Source organism: Papio anubis, chromosome 16 (assembly GCF_008728515.1).
Source record: "Papio anubis isolate 15944 chromosome 16, Panubis1.0, whole genome shotgun sequence".
Lineage (NCBI taxonomy): Eukaryota > Metazoa > Chordata > Mammalia > Primates > Cercopithecidae > Papio > Papio anubis.
Genome location: NC_044991.1, coordinates 6,324,694 through 6,347,386, shown reverse-complemented (window position 1 = coordinate 6,347,386; position 22,693 = coordinate 6,324,694). Strand labels below are relative to the sequence as shown.

The 22,693-nt window shown below is 56.5% G+C and overlaps 1 protein-coding gene across 1 annotated transcript in view; it reads right to left on the bottom strand.

Annotated features, from left to right (window-relative positions):
* SHISAL1 (shisa like 1) overlaps positions 1 to 21,066 on the bottom strand; it is an 87,348-nt gene extending 66,282 nt beyond the window's left edge. The window contains exon 1 of the mRNA XM_009217469.4: positions 20,999 to 21,066. The gene's annotated coding sequence lies outside the window, so the exon portion shown is untranslated. The remainder of the gene's footprint in view (positions 1 to 20,998) is intronic.
* Positions 21,067 to 22,693: the final 1,627 nt, after the last annotated feature.

Below are 22,693 nucleotides of genomic sequence, written 5' to 3'. Positions count from 1 at the left end.
AACCCCTGGAAATCCCAGAGGCATTTTTTTTCCCACTGGAGAAACACAAAAATATCACATGAAGAATGAATCACTTAAAGTGTCAGGGCAGGAAGAGGAAAGACAGGCACGGCGCTTGCCTCGGTGGGCGGGGGCGGGGTGGCCCTGGGTTTCTCTTCAGCTCCCTCCGCCTCCCTGGTCCCTAGAACCCCTTCCTCACTGGAGTGAAGAAAAGCCAAAGCCCTGAGCCTCAGTTTCCCAATCTGTAAATGGGGACAACATACCCACCTTGAAGGGGTATTGGGAGGGGCCAGTGCATTCATTCATTCATTCATTCATCTATTCACTTATTTCATACCAGTGTGATGCTGGACTGGGACTGCAGACTCCGAAGTGGGCTGAACAGACCCACCTCACCCCCATGAAGCCAACTAAACACCCTCCAGGCCATGACTAGGGTGTCCTGAGAGCACTCCCTAGGCCTTCTGCAGCTCTCAAGCCATGCCGGACCCTGCCCCGAGCCTTTGGCCTTCTCTCCAACCCCTCTCCGTGCAAGGCTCTTGACACAAGGACACTGAGGTGCAGAGTCGGCCAGCAACTTGCTCAAAGTCACACAGCAGGTAGGTAGTAGCGCCAGCATCTGTGTACCCCCGCAGGGCTCCCGCCCCTCTTGATCAGAGCCTGCTCCCCCTCTTACCCCACTAGCATAGCTGTCACCCTGGCCCCGCCCATTCTTCGGTGACTGGGAGTCACTTAGCAGCCTTGCCTGGCTTCTCCCTTACATGGAGTGCTTAGCCAGGGCAGAGACCCCAGGCCCAGGGTGAAGGAACAGAGGTGCCCCTGCACAGTGAGGACCTGGAAACCTCCACAGGCTACTCCTTACCTGCCGAGCCCTGTGACTGAGGGACCAGAAGCCTTCCCTGCTGGCTGCGGTCTCCCTGCAGCTGCTGGCCTCTTCCCTGGCTCCTGGTTGCCACCAACCCTAAACCCCAATCAAAGGAGAGCAACTTGGTCGGGCCTTGTATAGGCAAAAGACTGTTTTCCAGCGCAGGCTGGCTTGTGTGTGCTGACAAGAATTCAGCGTGCTCCTCGGGGCGGGGAGTGGGGTCAGGGCGCTGAGTCAGCCCTGCAGGAGTCCAGCTCCCGCCTTGGTCTAGGGCCGCCACCTCCCAGGCCCAGGATGGCAGCGGCTGCTCCCGCAGTCCCCACGCACTCCAGGCTCTGGTCTCACTGCCTTGTGCATCCTCAGAGCACCAGCAAGAGCCCCATTTTACAGGTGAGTAAACTGGAGACACTCCCTGTGAGATCCCACAGCTAGAAGCAGCAGAGCTGGGGCTCACACCGAGGCCACGGGGCTCCAGGTGCACACCTCAGGAGATGCTTGGCACACTACATGTGGGTTCCTTCCCGTGGCCCTCAGTCTCTGTTGGGCAACGGAGGTTAGTGACACCACTGCACAAGCCCCTCTGGCCAGCACTGCCCGGCAAGGGGTGTGGGTAAAATAAACGGTCCCCACCCCAGCCCACAGAGGGTGTGTGGCACCCGCCTGACTCCAAGCTGGGCTGACCTTCCTGCTGTTGCCCCCCCTACCCCTGGCCTGTCCCCACCCAGCAGCAGAGGGTCCTCCCTGCCAGTAGGAATGGGGTGGGGATGGGGCAGGAATGGGGCGGGGGGTGCCCACACCTGCCACTGTTTGAAACACATCAGTGGCTTCCATGACCGTCTGGACTCAGCACAGGGGCCTGGCTGGCCTCTGCAGCCACATTTCCTGGCTGCCAGGCACTCCCCCAGCCCATGGCCGTCTCCCACCCCGGGCCTTCATGCATCGTGGTACCTCAGCGGCGCCCTTGGCTGGCTTCTGGGTGGCATTTAAACACAGCCATAAAGGAGGCCAGCCCTCCTCTGCCTCCCACCCATCCCTGGAAGCCTGCCCATCCTGAGACAGGCCAGAAATAAACCTCCTTTTTCCATTCCTTTTGGTGGACAGAGAGCGAGTTCAGACTGGTCTGGGTGTCCCTTATCTAGCCACAGTCCCGACAATGGCAGCCCAGAGCGATGGGTGCCATGATGGGAAACCAGGGGTCTGTGGGCGCCCAGAGTGCCTGATGCAGCCTGATGGGGTAGGGGGCTGGGGTTGGGGGTGGTATTTATTTAATCTTCATGATTAGGAGGTACTCTGATTATCCCCAATTTACAGATGCAGAAACTGAGGTGCAGAGTTTCAGTAACTCGCCCTGGGCTGCCTGGCTAGGGAGTCAGACCAGGGGGTCTGGCGTGGACACCTGAAGGATGAGTAGGGCAGCGGGGCGGGGGTGGGGGTGGGGGAGTGTTCCTGTCAGAAGGGGACAAGGCACACAAAGTCCCTCCTGCCTCTTGTCTGGGGCTCAGCACAGCAGCAGAGAAACAAAAGGGCTCTGAGCTTGGGGTCTGAACATGGGTTCAAGTCCCGGCCTTGCCACTTCTCAGCTGTGTGATCCTGGGCACATTTCTCTGTCTCTCTGAGCCTGGGCTTCCCTGTGGATTTTGTTATGGTTCAAAGCAGACCTCCTGTGCTCCAGATCTGGAGCACCTATGACATAGCAAAGTATGGGTCCGCCAATGACACTTACTCCTTGCAATCACCCTACGAGGCAGGAATTTTAAAAGTTCACCTTTGACAGAGGTTAGAAGCACAAAGACCAGCCTGCCTGGCAGACTGGGCTAAGGGCCACCTGGAGGGAGGGTAATCCCAGTGCAGGCTCAGGGAGGCCACTGTGACCACATCCTCTTGCACGGTGGGTCCTTGCCTCAGCGACTGGGGGGGAGGAACAGCACCAACATTCCCTCTCGGCCAAGGAGACCAGCTTCTAGAAAACTCACAGCAGCGTTATGGAAAACCCTGGAGACAGCCCTGGAGACGGCCCAGTGGATGAATAGGAAAATGCATGATGTTATGGCCAAACCCCAGAACACTCTTCAGCTACCCAAATGCACTGCGGCCGCACAGAACGTCACAGGGCATCTCAGCGCTACGAGGCTAGAGAGAAAGTAAAGTCTCCAAAGAGGAAGTTCAGCATAGTACCCTTTCTAGAAAGCTAAAAAAAACTGTAAATAAAATGTACTTTTTGAGAGCACATCTGGCTATAGCGAGGCATACAGGGGAATGTGGGGTGAAGTGGGCCCTGCTGGGGGGGTGCACAGGCTGACACTCCTGCCCTCATGCTGGGGGATGGGTCAAGGATGTTTCTTATACTATTAACAAACAAACAAGTAAATAAAGAAGTCTTGGCAAGGACCACTGAGGGAGAATACCAGGAAGCAGGGAGAGAGATGGGCCTGAGTCCACGGCCCGGAGTCCAGAAAATAAAATAGAAAATCAAGGTTCAAAATATATGTAAAGGAAAACAATGATTACAGTATCCCCCAGCCCCATCCACTGCACACAGGCCCACCTCTCTGGGCAGCTGAGACTCACACGGGGGCCTGGGTGGAGACTGCAGAAGCTGCTTCGTCCTGGCTGGGGGTCCCTGAGACAGCAGCGTTTTTTTTCCAGTTCACAGTCCCAGGTTGCTGGGCGTGGTGCCAGAATTGTCTAATTCCAGTAGGGAATCAGCATGAATTCCCAGCCTCCTCCTATTAAGCCCATAGACACCTTGTCCCTTTGAGACCCTACCAATCATAAATGCTCTGTGCTTCAGTTTCCCCATCTGTAAACTGAGGATACCGGGCCATATAACATCCTTCTGTATTTCCGTGTTTTGAACTGAGCTGGTGGCCCCACATCACCTGGGCCACAGAATCACAATGCTGCTTCTTATGCTGTCATTACCTGCCTGGCGGGTCACCTGCCTCGAGGAGGCTTGGTTTCTTCCTTTGTGGATGGTGCCATGCCTCCATCCTGGCCCCTCCAGGTCATGGGGAGGATGACTTGAGACGAAGAACACGTAGGGCCCTGCCTGAGCCACTGCTGGGGAATTGCTGCCTCCTTCACAGGCTCACAGGCAGCAGTTCCCTGACCTCAGGTGATTCCACAATGGCAGGATGGGTCTCTATCTTGGCCCTCAAAGGATTCGCAGTCTGGGGCAGGGAGGGAGAGACATCACACAGTATAAACCACCCATATCGATGTGGAGTAGGGCGATAATAACCCCCAGGGGCCAAGTGCTCTCTGCAGTGCCCTTGACAGACCTGGTCTCCCACACATCATGCTCCTGCAACAGGACATGTCATTCTGTGACTTGCCCAAGGTTACAAACAGCAGGCCCCAACGTGGAATCCAGATTTGGAGCAGACCAAGCCAGGGAACCCAGCCGGGACGTGGTGCACCCTGGGGAGAGGGACCTCGGTCAACGACGCAGGATGCGGTGGGACTCGGCCAGAGCTTACTAGCTTGGGACCTCAGAGAAGTGAGAGACCACTCTGAGCCTCAGTTTCCCCAGCTATCTAACGGGGATAGTACCAAGATGAACTAAGAGATCCCCGGAAGTGGCTGCACCAGGGCTGCACAGACCTGTAGGATCAGAACCAGGGTGGGGGCCGAGGGATCTGCATCTGTCCCAGCTTTCCAGGGCGTTCTGATGCCCACTGAAGGAAGAGCTGCTGGGCCAGCTTTGCAAGCCGCCCAGTCTTTGTCCACTCTGCAGTTGTAGACAAAAAACAGCTGTAGAGAATCCTACATGAATCAGTGATGGTGTGTTCCAATAAAACTTTATTCACACAAACAGGCAGCCCCAGTTTGCAAACTTCTGGGTGAGATCATTGCTACCCCAAGCACAGCCCACAAACCAGCAACCCTGGCATCTCCTGGGAGCTGTTGGAAATGCAGGCTCTCGCGCCACCCTTCCGGCTGAATCAGAGGCTGTGCGCTAACCCATTCCCCAGCACCTGCAAGTCTGAGAAGACCTGGGCTGGAGCCTATAGCAGGTTCTCTGGGCAGCTACCTGGTCCTGCTGGTTCCTTCTGAAGCAGACTAGGGGGCGGGCAGGAGGGGGAGCTGGGGGTTGCTGCCTAGAGAGTTATAACAAACCAAGGCACCAACGCGGCTAATTGGCAGCAGCTGCTGTTTCAACCAGAGACTTGTCAGCTGTGATTAAGCAAAGTTGCCTTTAGGCCAATCAACTTCAAAATTATGCAAATAGAGCTGCAGCGGAGACCACAGGGATGGTGCTGAGCCAGCTCCCCCACCCCTGACCTGGCACACTTAACCCCCCATCGTCGGCTGGAGGGCCCCTGTCCATCCTCACCACTCCCTGGACCAGTTCCACTTCTGGAGGTTAATGAGCCTCCCACCCACACTCTGTGTAATTGGCATGGAAGCTGCTGGGTGGGTGCGATCCAGCTCTGAGAGCCGGGCCAGGATGGAAGGATGTACCTCTCGAATGGATCAGCTGCTGCACTGACAAGCAGGGCCCGGTCAGCCACACCGACCCACAGCAAGCCAGGCCTGTCCTTACTCGGGGCAGTCCACACCCAGGAGAACTCCCTGGAGGCAATGGCTGGACAGCGAGGGGAAACAGGTGCTTTCAAAGATGGTAGGAAGCGGCTCTCATTCACCTTGCCGAGCCTTTGCAAACCCTTGCTGGCCCCTCCAGCTTTCCTAGGCCCAGATGTGAACAGACAACAGCCTCCTCCCACCTCATCTGCCTCCACACCTGTGGCCCCTGACACCCCAAACCTGCTGTGCCGCCAGTTGGACTTCTCAGCTGCCCTGGCCCTGTGGTCTCTGGTCTCAGGTTTGCTGTCCTGCTCTGTGGGCTGTTCCCACGGGGGCCGAATCCCCAGGAAGAATAAACCACTGAATGGTGCATTGCTGGGGGAGGCAAGGAGGGCAGACCCCCAGACACCAGACTTAGAACCCAGAACTGTACCCGCTTCAGACATAGACTCCCCAAGTCCTCTCCGTCACCCCCCACAGCAGAGCAAGCACCAGGCTCCACTTCCTCAGTTGAATCCTTCTCTGCTTAGTCGTCCCCAAACTAGAGATCCGTCCTGATACTGAGTTCGCACTTTGGAAACAACAGGATGGCTAATGAACGTGTCTGCCCTGTCTGCTGAGCACGGGGCCCTCTGACCTCCCCTAGCTGGGCTCTGCCACTGCAGCCTCCTGACACCAAGGGGCTTGACAGGCAGCAGGGACTGAGGGGCAGAGCAAAGCCCCTCCAGGAGAAGGCCCCACACTCAGGCTGGCTGCCCCCCGACCCAGGCCAGCCCTTCCAGGAGCTCACCGTGGGGGGCGGGGAAGTCCAGGGCAGACAAGCCTCTACCGGAAAAGTCCTCGCTGCAGGCCCGATGCCATGCCCCAGCCTTCAAGAGAAGGCCTCCTGCTTTCCAAAAAGGAACGTCCCTTATAACGGGGAGAAAACTGCTACATTACGTAGCATCGGTCAACATCTGGGTAAACGGTATCATGGAAGTCTAATTAGTGTGCTGCTGCTTTGGGGGAGTGTTGGCTCAAAAATTTCTGGGAAATGGAGAGGTAACATCAAAAAGTATTTATGACAGCGTTTTGTCAGCAGGAAAGCAATCAGGACCGGGATGGCAAGTGCAGAATTCCAGGGGCAGGCGGGTGCTGGGCTCAGGCCTGGCGGACGGTGGCCAAAGCCATGGCCAGAGAGAAGACAGAACATGCAGGCTGGCCTCGGGGAGGGAACCCAGCTGGCCCTGTGATCCTGGACATATGACTCAGGCTCTCTCTTTACCTGTGAAGTAGGGTGCTAACCCCCTTTACTTGGGTGGTGTGAGGATTAAATGAGACGACATATGTGAAACTCGGAGCCCATGCTAGGTGGTTAGGAGGGGTCAGTCACCAGGGCTGCCCTTTTCCCTCCCATCCGCTCCTCAGGCTCAGGGCCTGCTCAATGCTGTCACATAGGTTCTTTTAGGTGAGCAGCACGGTGACCCTGAGAAGCAGGTAAGGGCTGTTCATGACTCAGGTGAGGACACAGAGACCTGGAGGGGCTGTCACTCCCAGAGGGTCACACAGCTCATAGGTGGCAGACTTGGAACTGGCACCCAGATCTCTGACTTCCCAACACGGGGCTCCCTCCAGGCTGCAGCGCTGGCCATACCTGGCACCACCCACAAGTCCCCAGCGTGGCTAAGGATGGAAGCTCAGACACTTGGGGCTGAAAGGGTCCCCTTGTACTGTGGCTTCACCTCTCATTGTCAGCCAGGGAACCTGCCCAGGGCAGTAGCCCATGAAGACTCCAGGCCACGGAGGCAGAACCAAAGTAAGAGTGAAACCGTGTATAAGCCCTGGCCTCCCATGAGGTGGAGACAGAAGGAAAAGGCCATTCCTTGAGCACCTCCAATGTGTTCAGCACTATCCTGGGTGTTTCACAAGTATCGTCTCCTCCAATGTTCAGAAAAGGAGGGGCTACTGCCCAAGCCTGCAGATGAGAAAACTAAGCCTCAGAGGGTTGCATTACCTGCTGAAGATCACACAGCTGCTAAGATTCTGGGACTTGGACCTGAGCTGGTTGAGTTTTCAAGCCCAAGTTCTTTGTAGGACTCGGGCTCTTGGCCTTGGTCCTTGGGAATGAAGGGGAAAGAGGAGGGAGCTCCAAGTCCCTAAAATGAAACCACTTCCTCATTACTGGGAACAGCCCCCTCTCCTAGTGATAGGGGAAAAACAGAAGAGACCATTCTGGGATCCACTGGTCCCATTTCCCACCAGTGCCAGATGTCCCCACACTCACAATGTCCTGGCAGACCCTACCCCTGGGCGAACTCCTCCAGCCTCAGAAACTCCCCACACCACAGTGGAGAGGGAGCTGCTCCCTTCGGGGACAATTCAGACCATGCGGAAGGAAGGCTCTGGCTTTCGGCTCTCCTGCCCTTCCCACCACTCCGGTCTGGCCTCACACTGAACATGCTTATTTTAAAACAATCAGCATTTGGCTCAAGTCGTGAAAGATTAAATGTAGGAGTTGTGTTAGGAGGAGTGAGATGCACTGTGCCGGGGAAAGAAAGGGGTCGTCGGTGTGGGAGGCCCCTAAATGTCTCAGACCTAGCTCCTGGCCCCAGTGATGGGCGGCGGGGGTGGGGGGAAATCAGGTGTCGAGGGTGATGGATCTGATTCCAATCCCACCTCCATCTCTAACAGACTATGTGACTTCATTTAAAGCCTCAGTTTCCTTTCTCCCTTCCTTCCCCCCTCCCTTCCTTCCTTCCATCATTTAGGCAAGAAACTTTTACTGAGCACCTACTATGTGCCAGCCCTGATTCTATGGCCTGGACTCTGGGGGTATAGGAATGAACTAGGCAGAGACACCTCAACCTTGGCATAGAGAGGCCTTGTCTGGCAGTGTGGGAGAGGGGGACAGAAGGACCTCCCTCAGGGTGCCTGTTGAACACAAACATTCGATCTTAGCCATGTCCATGTCTGAGTTCCTATATGCTGTTGGTTCCTGGAACCAACAGGGATGCTGCCCCTCTGAGACCCCCTATTGTCAGCGCAGAACTGGGCATGGAGGAGGAGGCAGCAGGCATTGGGGATAAGTGGGCCAGGCAGTGGAGTAGGGGGCAGGGAGGAGGTGCGAGGCCCTGGTCAGGGCCTTGGACAGTCCACAAATAAACTCCAGCTCATTCCTCTGCCCAAGTGAGCTTAGAGGGAGAGAAAATAGCTTTCACACTATATTTTCTAATTTTTTTCCACTCCAGTGCTTCTAAATCGATCCAGAACAGATTGTCCAATTGTTTGAATTTCAGGAGAGACGTCTCCTGATCTTTTCCTAGTCCTGCCTAAGATTCTGCCAGGACCCCGCCCTCCCCCGTGACCCCCTCTTTGGCCCGGCTCCAGCTTATGTCCAGGCTGTCTGGGGCTCGACCCCTGGCCTGTAGACCTACAGGCGATGGAGGAAGGGCTGCACTCCCGGGTGGTGCTCATGCCTGGGGAGGCCCTGGGAGAGCTAGTCCCTGGAGGGGAAGGCTTTGGTTTTGCAGGAAGAGCTGAACTAGCCAGCACTGTGGGGCAGTGGAGTCCCACCAGAGGCCGGCCACAGCCCACCCTCTTCTCCCACAAGGAAAGTGCTTTGGGTTTGGGGCTTAGTCAAGACACAAGCAACTGGGAAGGGGTATCATCGTCCCTGTGATTCCCAGCAGCAAGACAAACAGGCGTCGTCTCGGGCACTGATGGGCCCGGGGCTGCCGGGGGACTGCAGGCATCCAGGGTCCTGCCACGATGGTGGATTAGCAATGTCTAATGGTAGCAATGTCTGCCCCAGGCACAGCAGTGAGAGTGGCAGTGCTCCAGCCACACAGTTGCCATCCAGGTCCACAGGGTAATGTCCAAACCCAGTAACTAGCCAGCAATCCAGTAACTAATGCCCCTGCCACCTACCCACTCACCCAGCCATCCATCCATCCATCCATCCATCCACCCACCCACCTCACCCACCCATCCATCCACCCATTCATCCATCCACCCACCTCACCAACTCATTCAGCCATCCATCCATCCATCCACCCATCCATCCACCCATTCATCCATCCACCTACCTCACCCACCCATTCATCCACCCATTCATCCATCCATTCATCCATCCATCCATCCATCCATCCACCACCATTCCATCCACCACCATTCCCTCGACCACCATTCCATCCATTCCATCCATCCACCCTCCATCCGTCCATCCATCCATTCCTTCCATCCACCACCATTCCATCCATCCATCCATTCCATCCACCACCATCCATTCCGTCCGTCCACCCTACCCATTCATCCATCCACCATTCCATTCCACCACCATCCACCATTCCACCCATTCGTCCATCCACCACCTCCACTTCCACCGTCCGTCCGTCCGTCCGTCCGTCGACCACGTCCTGCCGCCGCCGCCGTCAAATCCGCCCGTCACCCGCCCGCCGTCCATCCATTCCATCCATCCACCATTCCATCCATCCATCCATCCACCATTCCATCCATCCACCCATTCCATTCCATCCATTCCATCCATCCACCACCATTCCATCCATCCATCCATCCATCCATCCATCCATCCACCACCACCATCCATCCACCACCATCCATCCACCATTCATCCATCCACCCTCACCACCATTCATCCATCCATCCATCCATCCATCCATCCATCCATCCACCACACTCCACCATTCCATCCATCCATCCATCCATCCATCCACCAACCCACCATTCATCCATCCATCCACCCGCCCATCCATCCACACACCTCACCCACCCATTCATCCATCCCTCCACCCATTCATCCATCCATGGATCCATCCGTCCACCCAGCCACCCACCCCCCTGCGACCAGAGTCCTCCAGCCTTGGCTTCTGCTCAGCTTTCCACAAGTGCCACGGAACAGCCACTCAGAGCTCCCAGAAGTCTCCCAGACTCATTTCCTAGGCTCTAGATGCATGGTTCCCTCTGCCTCAAATGTCCCTGTTCCCCTTGCTTGTCAACCTGGTCATCTTAGACTCCATCTCCTTGGATGCCACCTCCTCTGGGAAGGCCCCCTTGATGCTCAGCCCCTTTCCTACCAGCAGAATTGCTCCCCATCCTCTGTCATCACTCACACCTGTGCATTATTTTACAAAGGGCTTGAGTCTGGAGCCAGAACAGGTGACTGTGTTCACGAGTCCCTGCAGACTGTGAGCCTGTGAGGACAGGCCCTGTGTACTATCTCAGGAGTGAATAAACCCATGACATGCACCGGACAAGTGGCCTGCCCATGCCTGCCTGCACCCACCCCCTTCTGAGGAAACAGCAGGCAGCAGAAACCAGCCCCTGGTTGTTAAGATGCAGGGAAGCAGGAATAACCCCAGTGCGGCTCCTCTGTGGCTCCTACAGGCCCCACACCTTCCCGGGGTGTCTCTCCTCCCCAAAGAGGAGTCAAAGAACAGCCAACGAGTGGAGAGGGTGGGCCCATCGGAGCACTCTGCACGGTCCCTCCTGGGTTCAGACTCCTGCAGGAGGGCCTGCTGTGAACACATTTTACAGAGAAGGAAACCAAGGCAGACAGGAGGCTGGGCAAAGCCACACTGTAGTAAGGGGTGAGCACCGGAGTGTGGTGACCCTGAGCTCCCACACCAGCACCCCTCCTGACCGCAAAGTGAATTCAGCCTCCCCAATAGAAAGAACAGAAGCCACCAGGTCCAAATCCTGGCTTTGCAACGTAGTGGCTCTGTGCCCTTGGGGAATTCACCTTGCCTTCTGAGCCCCTAGTGAGTATAACAACCTGTCCCTGCTCACGGAAAGTTATGAGAATTAAACAAGGTGATGTTGGCAAAGTGCCCAGGATAGGGTTGTGGTGAGCAGGTTAGGGTCTCCCCATCAGGTTGGGGCTCCAAGGGCCTTGGGCAGAGCACTCCCATCCCTGGGCCTGCTTCTGTCCATGAGTTGGAGGTGCTGCCTCACTGCCCCAAGTGCCTCCTCTACCCCTTCCCCGACCCTGTACCTCAGGTCTCCTCAGGAGGGGACGAGAGAGTGCCCAGGCTGATGTTTCATGAGCTCCACCAGCTCCAAATCCACCCTCTGCTCCCTGTCACCCACTGCGTGGAGCCAACACCTCCCTTGACTTTCAGTTTGACTTTACAGGTTGCAAACCACCTTCAAGTGTGTTATCTTTGCAAGCCAGTCCTCTCCCCGCATTATGGAGGGGGAAACAGAGGTTCAGAGCCGCAGGAACTTGCCTATGCTGAAGCTGAGGGAGTCACAGCCTGAACTCAGCTCTGTCCAGCTTCAGAACCAAATTGTGAGGGATACCAAGCAGCCTGGGCTCCCAGACTCAGGCCACCATCCCTAGTCAACAAAGATTCATGCAGCAAAGAGAGAGAGATCATGTCCAGCTACACAATGGATCCCACTTTGTTGCTCGCATCCTCAAAGGGAAGCCTCTGCCCCCAAACTTCAGCCTCTTCCTTGGCTTCCCTGATCTTAGTTTTATTCATTCACTAATTCATTTATTTGTCCATCCATCCATCTACCCATCCATCCATCCATCCACCCATCCATCCATCCATCCACCCATCCATCCGTCCACCTCACCCACCCATTCATCCATCCATCCATCCATCCATCCATCCATCCATCCAACCACCCACCCACCTCACCCACCCATTCATCCATCCATCCACCCATTCATTCATCCGTGCATCCATCAACCCACCATCCATCCATCCATCCATCCATCCATCCACCCACCTCACCCACCCATTCATCCATCCCTCTACCCATTCATCCATCTATCCACCCATTCATCCATCTATGCATTCATCTACCCACCATCCATCCATCCACCCATCATCACTTCATTCCCAGAAACCTGTCCAAAGCATGCCAAACCTGGGCTTGATACTATCAAGCTAAACTAGGAACAAGGCAGCCTCCACCCTTCCAGAGAGAGGTTCTCTGACCCTTCACCACTTCTGTGTCTCCTGGGTGTTTCTGTTTTTAAATGTAGCAGTGGTGACAATAATACCAGTTATATTTACTGAGCACTTACTATATGCCCATCTGCACCAAACACATTCCTTGCAGTAACTCGTTTAAATCCTGAAGAGGTGGATATCATCTCAATTTTTAGATGAGAAAACAGGCTCAGAGCGGTGATGTCATCTGTCCAAGGCCACACAGACAGGAGGAGTGGAGGCTGGGATTTGAACTCTTACTGTCCCTCCAGAGTTTAGGGATCAAACATAACGGTTATCGCTGTAACTAACCCAGCTGTCTCAAATGTTACAATCTCTGCCTCAAATCCTCTCAAGTCACTCACGTTATTATCATCATTATTAGCTCTATGTTGAAAATGAGGATGCTGAGGCTCAGTGGGAAATATGCAGCCCCCACTGGTCACTAGTAAGGGATGGGGGCTAGATCAGAACCCAGGCTCCAAAGCTGGCTCCCACCTGCGTGGTCTGCGGTTGCCATGGTGCTGGGTAGGAAACACTGCCACTGGTCTAACTGCTCACCTGATTCATTTCCTCATTCATTCAACAACCACAGGCATGGCAGTCCCTACTCTAGGGGTCTGGGGATGAGCAGACTTGGTTCCTGCCTGCCTGCTTCGTGGAAGGGCTGCAACAATGTTAACACAGTAACACAAAGTTGGTAACAGTATCAAAGTGAGAATACAGAGGCAGACAAGGTATTGAATCTACACTGTGCTAACTAAGCCCTTTGTATGAATTTATCTTCTCTGGTCTCACAATAACCCATTTTGCAGGTAAGGGAACTGAGGCTCCAGGGGTTATATAACTTGCCCAGGGTCACAAAGTGAGGAGCAAGCAGCGAGGAGACTTGTCTGGGCAGAACCCCAGCATAGCCTTGGGAATTCCAGGCTGCTCTTGGGGAAGCAGGCAGCCTGCCAGGGATCAGCACCCGGAGCCTCCCTGTGGCCCGTTGTCCTGACGATGGGGCTCATCTCAGCTGCATGGCTCATTCCCCAAAGGACTTTCTGTCCTAGGGATCAGATTCCAAGCAGTTGCACCCAGCTGGTGCTACCCTGCCACACCCCAGCCTGGCTCCCAGAAGCCTGAACAATTTAAACAGCAAAGGCCCTGCTAGAGGGCTGGGCACAGTGGCTCATGTCTGTAATCCCAGCACTTTGGGAGGCCAAGGTGGGTGGGTCATCTGAGGTCAGGAGTTCGAGATCAGCCTGGCCAACATGGCGAAACCCCATCTCTACTAAAAAGACAAAAATTAGCTGGGCGTGGTGGTGCGAGGCTGTAATCCCAGCTACCACTGGGGAGGCTGAAGCAAGAGAATCACTTGAACCCAGGAGGTGGAGGTTGCAGTGAGCCGAGATGGAGCAACTGCACTCCAGCCTGGGTGACAGAAAGAGACTCTGTTTCCAAAGAAAAAAAGACCCTGTTGGACCCTCCCTGAGCTGAAGGCTGAACCTGGGCCTTCTGGGGCTTGGGACGATGCCAGACTTCCTGCAAATGGGCAGAGAGAGGCTCCATCAGCACATCTTCTGGACGCAGAGACCGAGGCTCAGAGCCGGCAGCCCCAGCATGGGCATCGCCGGGACCCAGGTCCTGAAGCCCAGCCCCTCTTGCAGCCAGGGAGTTCGGCTCCCGTGGAGGGAGAAAGGGGCCTTTCTAGACTTTGGAATTCATGTATGTGGTTCTCTAAGTTTTAGAATTTCTATAGAATAACTTACTCTATTTGCTCTCCACCCGCACACAGCCCATGAGATCCAGGGCCTTGGGTTTCAGAGCCCCGCCTGGCTGTGACACTGGCCACCTTGGGCTTCTGGGCTCAGCTCTCTCCTTTAGGGAAACTTGGCCTGCCTTGGGCTACCCGAGGGCGGTGGAAAATAATGGATATGAAAGGGCTTTGTAAAAAGCCACATGTCCAGCCAGGTTGTCGAAAAGGAACCTTCATAACGAGAAGCCACATCCGTGTGAGACCCACACCGAGACCTTCCTCAAGCCGCTCCTCCTCCTGAAATGCCCCTCTGCCTTCTCCTACGCACCTTTCAAGACCCAAGCTGAAAGTTACTTCTACCAGGAAGCCCTGCCTGACCCCTCTCAGAGGCTGGTTTTTCTTTAGTTCTCCTGCCCCTCCCCGCGACAGACACACTGCGAAACCCACCAGGGAAGGACCCTGTTTCAAATCGCCCCTCCACGCCCCCTGGGCCTGGCACCTCGTCCAGAACTCGGTAGGTGCTCCAGAAATGTGGAATGAATGAACGCTAAATGCATCTCTTTTGGTCTGTAAATCCAGCTGCTCACGTACAATTCTCCCGACAAAGGAAAGGAACCCAAAGTGAAAGCAAATCACCATCGTTTCCGTGACAAGCTCCGGGAGCCTCAGAGGAAATTCTCGCGCTGGATTATGGAAGGAATTTGCCTTTATTTTTAATTTGTGCCAATATCTAAGAAAACGGCACTTTATTTTGAGCCCATCAGGCAACAACGAGGAGCTTTGGAATCTGGCACAGGAGACAAACTTTCCCAGCCTAATTTCCCAATGCAAATCTCTCCGCCGCGGCAGAGCCGGCCGTCCCCTCCCTCTGCTGGGCACCTCTCTGAGGCTTGCCAGGGAGGAATAATCAGATTATGTAGCTGGGTTTTCAAAGATCACGGTTTGTCTCATTTTCCAGGGAAGTGTGAACAAAAAATTTTTTCCCTCCCAGGGCTCTGTTAAGAGCTTCCAGAACTTAATTCAGTGTTAAATGGGTGTAATTTGGGAAACTCATGCATTATTTCTTAATTTCTGGAAGGAGCGTTTGCACACATCTGTTGGGGTAGGTGTGCATGTGGGCAGATGGGTGGTGACTGGAGCATTTGTCCCAGATGCGAGGGGAGGGACAGCAGGCTGGGGGGCATGGGCTGTCGATATAAATGCCCCATGCAGGTTGACGTCGGAAAATATAGGACTAGAGGCATTTGCATTTCATCTCAGCTTCTGCTTCTGTGGATGGCCAGGCAGGGAGAGATTCTGAAGCCTTTTCCTAAAAGGAGTGCCTCGGGGGGTTTCAGGGCAAATTTCATCATCTAGGAAATGTTTGTACTGCCCCACACCGCCCCGACTCCCCAAAGCTCCTCAAGGCCTCTGGACAATGTCCACCGTGTCTATAATACAGGCTTGAACATCCTTGGCCCTCAAGAACCCCCAGTTCACTGTGTGACCTTGAATGCAGTCCCAGCCCTCTCTCAGCCTCAGTGTCCCCATCTGAATACGGGGAAGCAGATCGGCTTCAACCCCCTCCACCAGCAGCTCCTGGGGCCTCTCCCCATCACAGCACAGCACACGAGGCTCAGGCCTGCTGCTGGCACTGTCTTTGTCTACCACCCTGCCCACCCCCTTGAGGGCTGTGGAGAGCGGGGTGCGCGCACGCACGCACACACACACACACACGTGCGCATATGCCAGAGACCCTGCCTGGGCCTGGTCTGGCACTTTCAGAGGTACTGTGTCCTGAGGTGCTGAACAAGAAATCCTGGGCTTGTGGGGAGGGGGGACGGCCAGTGACTGGGGAAGTCAGGATGAATGTTTCTGACCTGGCCACAGCTAAGAAGAAAAGGAGGGAGGGGCTCATGATAACTGGAGTGGGGGGACAGAAGGCACATCAGTAGGGCCAGCAGGACATCCACAGCCCCGGCTAGAGAATGATTTATTCATAGAGTCATTCATTAAACAGGTTGGCTGGAAGCTGCCCGGGGGTGAGTGTCAACGACCTTGGGGTCTCCTCCACCTCCCCAGGGGGTTCATGCTTAGGGGTCAAGGAATGTGTACCCTGGAGGAAGGCAAGAAGGAGGGAAGGGGTACAAAAAGGGAGGGAGGAAAAGATGGGGCCACCCCCCTGCGAGGCCCTGTGCAGAGTGAGACCAGCGTCTACAGAGTGGGTGTCCCCTACTGTCCCCAGGAGGGCATAACCAGCATGCACAGGGCCTCGGGTCACACTCCTCACTCATCCTGGCTCTGATGTTCAGAACCCTGCCTGTTTAGTGTTTAGGAAACGAGGTCCCACTATTCTTAGGTGTTGACGATTGTTTCAGTAACTTCTGAAAGAGCAGCTGGGCTGAGAGAAGCCCCTCTTGGGGGAGCAGGGGAAGGGGCTCTCAGTTCGCTCTAAGATCCTGTGAATCTGTTGTACGAGTCAACTGGGGAGAAGCTAAAGCAGCCGAGACTGGGTTAATAGAGGCAGAGCATCCCTAAGAAGGGAGGTGATAGCTTTCATCTAATCATAAGGCGGGCCAGGCTCTGGGTCAGTAATACTGGAAAGTAAACAGGATAATGAGTAGGAAGTGAGACTATGGGGCCCCAACCCCGTCATGGCTCCTGGTGCTGTGTCTTAGGAGCCTCTACATCCCCACCCCGCACTAGGCAATGTAGTGTAGTGGTTGGGAGCCTGGTCCTGGTGGGGTTATGTATTATTAGCCTCTCTGGGTCAGTTTCCTCATCATACAACAGAATCTACAGTTGCCATTGACAAGTTTGGCATGAGGATTAAGTGGGAAGCTGGGTTCCACGTGCACTCAGCATAGTACCTGGCGTGGAGCAGGCCTTTGGGCTGTCACTGCCAAGTGCAATCCTAGTGCTGTGCAGGGTGCAACTGTGAGCCTGTTCGGTGAAGTCCTGTATTGTGGACACAGACAGCTGAAGTGGCCAGACCTGGTGTCCACATGCCACCTCCCCCCACCCACCCCAGAAGCCAAGGGCCTGGGCATGAGGCAACCCTCCTGCAGTGTGGCCTTTGGGGTGGGGCTGGAGAGGGCTTGGCCAATTGTCCTAGGAAACTGGAAATCAGATTCACCTTCTTGGCCAAAACTGCCTCTCCCTCTGCCCAACTCAACCATGGGCAGCCCACCCAGAAGCTGTCTAAGCTCCAAACTGGCCTCCCTCCCTCCTCCCTGCCCCACTCTGCCATTCAAACCCTCACTCAAGCTGGGGGTGGTGGTGTCTCCTGCCCTGGCCCTGCTCCAGGGGAGCTCCATCCCCCAGCCCTCCAGGCCTGCAGCCACCTCCCAGCCCCGCAGGTCCAGAAGGCTTCAGCCACCCTGTTGTGTCTGCAGCTCTGCCCACAGAGGGTCCCTGCCCAGAACATCTCCTCCCCCTTCCTCTGGCTGATTCATGCCTGTCATTCTGGACCAAGCTCCCCTGGCCCCAACCCCTCCCAGGTTCCAAAGGACAAGTGCCTCCCGCACGTGCACTTCCCAATCCCCAGGAGCTCCCCACTGCCTCATGACCTGACCTAGGCATGCCCCCAGCTCTGCTGGCTTGTCCAGGGTCACTTCCTCCTCTGCTTCCTCAAGAGCTGCCAAGGGTGAGCCGAGGCCCTTCAGCACAGGCATGGGGGTTAGGGGAGCTGGCTTAAGAAGGGGAGGGAAGGGATGGATGGATGGATGACTGGTAACTGGGAGTGGCCGTCAGCTGGTCTCACTCTGGGCAGGTCCCACTTGCTTTTGTTGTCACTTACAAAGGTCTGACTGAGCAGCACTGGCCCTGCCCCCTACCCTTCTCATCTGGTCCACCTGCCCTGATAAGCTCCAGGCTGGGTGGCTCAGGAGAGCGAGAATGGGACACACACACACGTGCACATGCGCGCGTTCACACGGCTCCAAGCCAAACTGCTCCCCTCACTCCTCTTCATCAGTCCATACCTCCCAGATGCCTGAGACAGAGCCAGGAATGCAGCGTGAAGATGACATTAAAGAAAGAAACTGTCAGAAACCCTTGCCTGGGGCTTTCAGCTTCAACCACAAGAGGGGCCAGGGCTGCCTGGTTGCAGAACTTCCTGGTCATCTCTTGCCAGAACAGGCACAGTAGACAGCCTCTCTGGAGACGGGGTGCTTGCAGAGAGGCGTTCTGCGCTGAGCAGTCACAGATTCAGGGGATGGGGAGCGACTCCCCAGTTCTAGGCAACCATGACCGGCATGGGGATTGTCCTGGTTGATGCTGGGACTTGAAGGTTATTTGAATTCTGCTTTCAAATGACATTTCTCACCGAAGCTAAAGCCTACCGGTAGGTGAAAAGTCCCAACGATTACCCCTGGACCATCTGATTCCCAGAGAGATTTGGACAATCAGACTCAGGTGAGGAAACAAAGGGTGATGCAGGGAGGGAATTCTCATCAGTCTGGGTCTGAACAGAGCTGAACTTGATGGTATTTCAGGCACAGCCATCCAGCAGCGAGATGCACAGGACATTACTGACCAAAAACACCTTAGACAATGCCTACAGCAGGGCCCTCATTTTATAGTCTAGGAAGCTGAGGTCCAGAGACATGTGGACAGCTGCCTGGGGTCACACAGCCACCAACGCTCAGTGGGAACCGACAAGGGTTTCTCACAGTGAGCTCACAATAGCCTTTGGTGGTGGGTATGGCTGCCATTCTGTCTTCCAGATGAGGAAATGGGCTGGGAGGCATCAGGAGCCTTGGTCAAGGTCATACAGCCCTGGAGAGGGGACTGGAGGCCACCCCCAGAGAGTCCCTGTGTGGGGCACTTTGTGTTCTTCCCATCCTAGGCTGGGATTCCTGTAAGTGACAGGTGCAGTCACTTAAAACAGGCTCAGGAGGCCCAGAGAGGTAGGGGAGATACAAAGAGGCATCCTCAGAGGTGCTCTCCCGCAGATTACATAACTCCCCTTCCCTGTCCGATGGCCCCAGGGGGGAGGCTGGGGCAGCTAGCAAGAGTGGGGGGCACCCAGCGGGGAAATGGACCCGGCCTTGTTCGCCCATATCCTCTTGACTCTTTCCAAAGAGGTAACAGTTGTAGGTGCCAGGACGCGCTGGCTTTTTCCTTTCTTTTTCCCTCTGGCTGAGTAACAAATACTAATACTAATAATGATAATAATAATTAGAATAAATATAACCTCGAGACGCTTGGGGTCTCGTTGTCATGGCAACCGCGGGCGCTAATGAGCTTCTGAGGCCGCCCCGGGGCCACCCCAGACCCGGGCGCGGGATCAATGTTGATTCGGCCCCTGGAGGCAACAGTGGTTCCTCGGGGGCCACGCGGCGGACCAGGACCGAGGAGCAGGCACTTGGGAGAGGTCCTTCTCCCCGTCCCCTGAGCTGCCCAGCTGGGACCCCCAGGTCCCTCTGGGTCCGCAGCGTGGCCCTCAGTCCCCGTGCAGCCCGCACGGGGCTCCCAGCTCACTGCGCTCCCCGACTCGGTTCTCAGAAGCCAGTCCCCACCTCGGACGCGGATTCTGGTCCCGGCCGCCGCGTCCCGGCACGGTGCGCCCCGGACTGCTCTTCGCAACCCGGCCCCTTCTTCTCCAAGGTTCAGCGACCCCGACCTTGGTGAGCGCCGGCGCGGACCCCAGTGCCGAACACCGGCTGTCCCGCAGGGCTCCTGCCCCCAGACCCTTCCCCGGTCGTCCCCAGCCCCTTTCTAAAGAGCCCCGGACCCCAGTCATATGACCCTTACCCGCCTCTCCCAGTGCGCCCACCCTTCACCCCTTCTCCGGAGCCCCGCGCCGCAGACCCCGCCCCCCACTCGCCCAGACTCTCCGCCGCCGAGAGCTCCGCCCCGGCCCCTTTCCACGCCGCGCTCGGACCCTGGCCCGGGCGCGCCCCTCCCGGCCCCGCCCTGCCCGCCCCGGGGCGCAGCTCACCTCGTGCCCATCGTTTTCCTGGCTCCGGCTGGCCGGGGAGCCGGCGCCCGCCGGGGCCGCCTGGGGAGTGCGGGGAGCTGCCACGCCCACCGATGCCCCGCCACCCGCCGCAACGGATTGTCAGCTTCTGGGGCTGCCGGGGACCGCCGAGACTGCGGTCTGGATAAACAGGAGCAGCGCCGAGCAGGGGCGGGCTGGGCTGGGCAGGGCTGAGGCGGGCAGGCTTCAGAACAGGCGGGCGCGGGAACGAATCCGGCCGCGTGGCTCAGGGATCGGCGGCCGGCCACATCTTACGTCGCCGCCCGCGGCTACTCGGCAACCCGCGCCGCCCGGCCGCCGCCGGCCCGAGCCCGCGCCGCCTTACCCGCCGCCGCCGCCGCCGCCGCCGCGCTCATGCTCGCCAGACCCCGCGCTCGCCGCCGCCGCCGCTGCCCGCTATGCTGGCGCTCGCTCCGCGCCGCGCCCTCTGCTACCCTCGCCCGGGTCGCCGAATCGCCAACCCACCCGCCGCGTCTGCGCTCTCCTCTCTCTTCCTTCCTCTCCCTCATTTCTTCCTCCACTCCCCACTACTGTTATTCTCCTTCCGTCATTCCTTCCTTCCTCTTCCCTTCCTTCCCTTCCCTCTTCCTTCCTTCCCTCCATTCTTCCCTCCTCTTCCATTCCTTCCTCCTTCCCTCCTTCCTTCCTTCCCCTCTCCTCTTCCTCCTTCCTCTCCTCTTCGGTTTCCTACTTCCAGATCCTCCCATCCTCCTTCTAACTTTTATAGCTTTGATCTGGGGGCCACATTGATTCCATATTCATGGCCCGGGGGATCAGGGTCACGGTCAGCTTGGGCCAAGAACCCTTCGCCTGAGACCGGCTCCTCTGCCAGGGTTTCCTGTGGGAAAGGCCCCACTTCCCGACCCTCCTGGGCCACTGCATGGAGTCCCCTCCTCGGCTCCTGCTCCCCGCTCCACCCAGCAGCCCCCCAGCTCCAGTCTGCCCCCCATTTCACCCCTCACCTGTGGGACAAGGCTGTACTTGCCCTTCTGTGGCCTCAAAGCCAGTGAGCCCCCGTTTCCCCACCTCCCTCTGTCCCTGGCCGGAAACCTGCGGTTGTAAAGAGGTCTTGTGGGGAGAAGGTTGCAGCCTCGTCAAGGGCCCCAAGAGAGAATGGAGACGAAGATCTTTTATCAATTCTTGATTTTAGGAGGAAGAAGGGAGCCTCTGGAGGACTGGCCCCAAGATTCTCCCACCTGGGTCTCCTGAGATGGTGGCCCTCATTTCACTTTTCTAAACATTGATGGAACCGCACCAGAAATTGGGCTGAGCCCTTTATACTTGGTGTCTTCTTTATGCTTTATTTGTTCCTCGCCACAGTGCTGAGCAGCGTCCTCCCCACTTCACAGCAGAGGCACTGGGACTCAGAGAGGTTAGGACACCTGCTCTGAGCCACACAGTCAGCTCGGGGCAGAATCGGGGCTCAAGCCCAGGTCTGCCTGACCCTGCAGGCCCAGTCCCTCAGCCTTGGCCCCTCACAGGTACCTGGGTGAACATCAAGAGAAGGCACCGAAGGCAAGCACTGCACCCTCTCCTTACTGAGGAGGAACCAGAGACAGCGGCAGGTGCCTGGCAACAGCTTGTACATGACCCGTTGATGGGGCTGGGAGTCCCGATGGCATTTCTGATGCCACATCCTGGGCCCCTTTCAAGGATAAGAGGGAGGCTCAGCCTCGTGCCCGAGGCACCCAGCAGGACAGTGGGAATGGTGCCGGGGCGCCCACGCTAGGAAGCCTGCAGTGTTGGAGTGCCTCGATTTCCCCACCTGTCTCACAGGTATCCATGCCTTCCTTTCCTCAGTGGACCTGGCTTGAGCAGCTGCCCAGGCAGGACACTGAATCTCCACCAAGGGAGCTGATGTGGGCCCTGCTCATGGGAGGGGCAGGGGGCCCCCATGAATGCCCCAGCAGGGCGAGGTCAGGGCCACAGCGAGGGCTCAGGGAGGCAGCACCTGCTTGGCCACAGGGGCAGGCACTGTTGCCCAGTGGGAAGGCTCATGGGATTTGTAGCAAGGCGGCACTTTGTCCCTAATTGGCCAGGTGGCCTTAGGCATAGCACAGAAGCTCCCTGAACGCCAGTTCTCTTTCCTGAAGAGGTCCCAGCACTACCTCCCGCACAGGGTGTCTCAAGGACTAAATGAGACTAGGCCCATGAGGTACTTCTCCTGGCACCTGGCAAATATCCCAAGAGGGGGACAGAGGAAACTGAGGCCCAGAGAGGCCATGGAACAGGTGGAAGTGCCGGGTGCTGGTGGTGGTGGGGCTGGGAGGTGCCTACCAGACTGTCCCGTCTGATTTTGGCTGTCACGCTGGAGAGGTGCCTGTCATCTGTGCCCTAGCAGGGACTGTGTCTTAGGCTCTCAATGCCAGGGACACTCAGCTTTGAGGGATGCGGGCTGAGTGAGGGGAGGAGGTGTCGGGGCATCACAGCAGGCTGCCTGTGTTACTGGGATGGGGTGTGTTGTGTGTGTGGTGTCTGTGTGTGTGGTGTGTAGTGTGTGTATGTGTGTGTTGTGTTTGTTGTGTGAGTGGTGTGTGTGTTGTATGTGTGATTTGTACGTGGTGTTTGGTGTGTGCATGTACTATGTGTGCTCTGTGAATGCATATTAAATGAGTGGGGTGTGTGTATGGTATATGTGAGAGTATGTATGTGTGTAT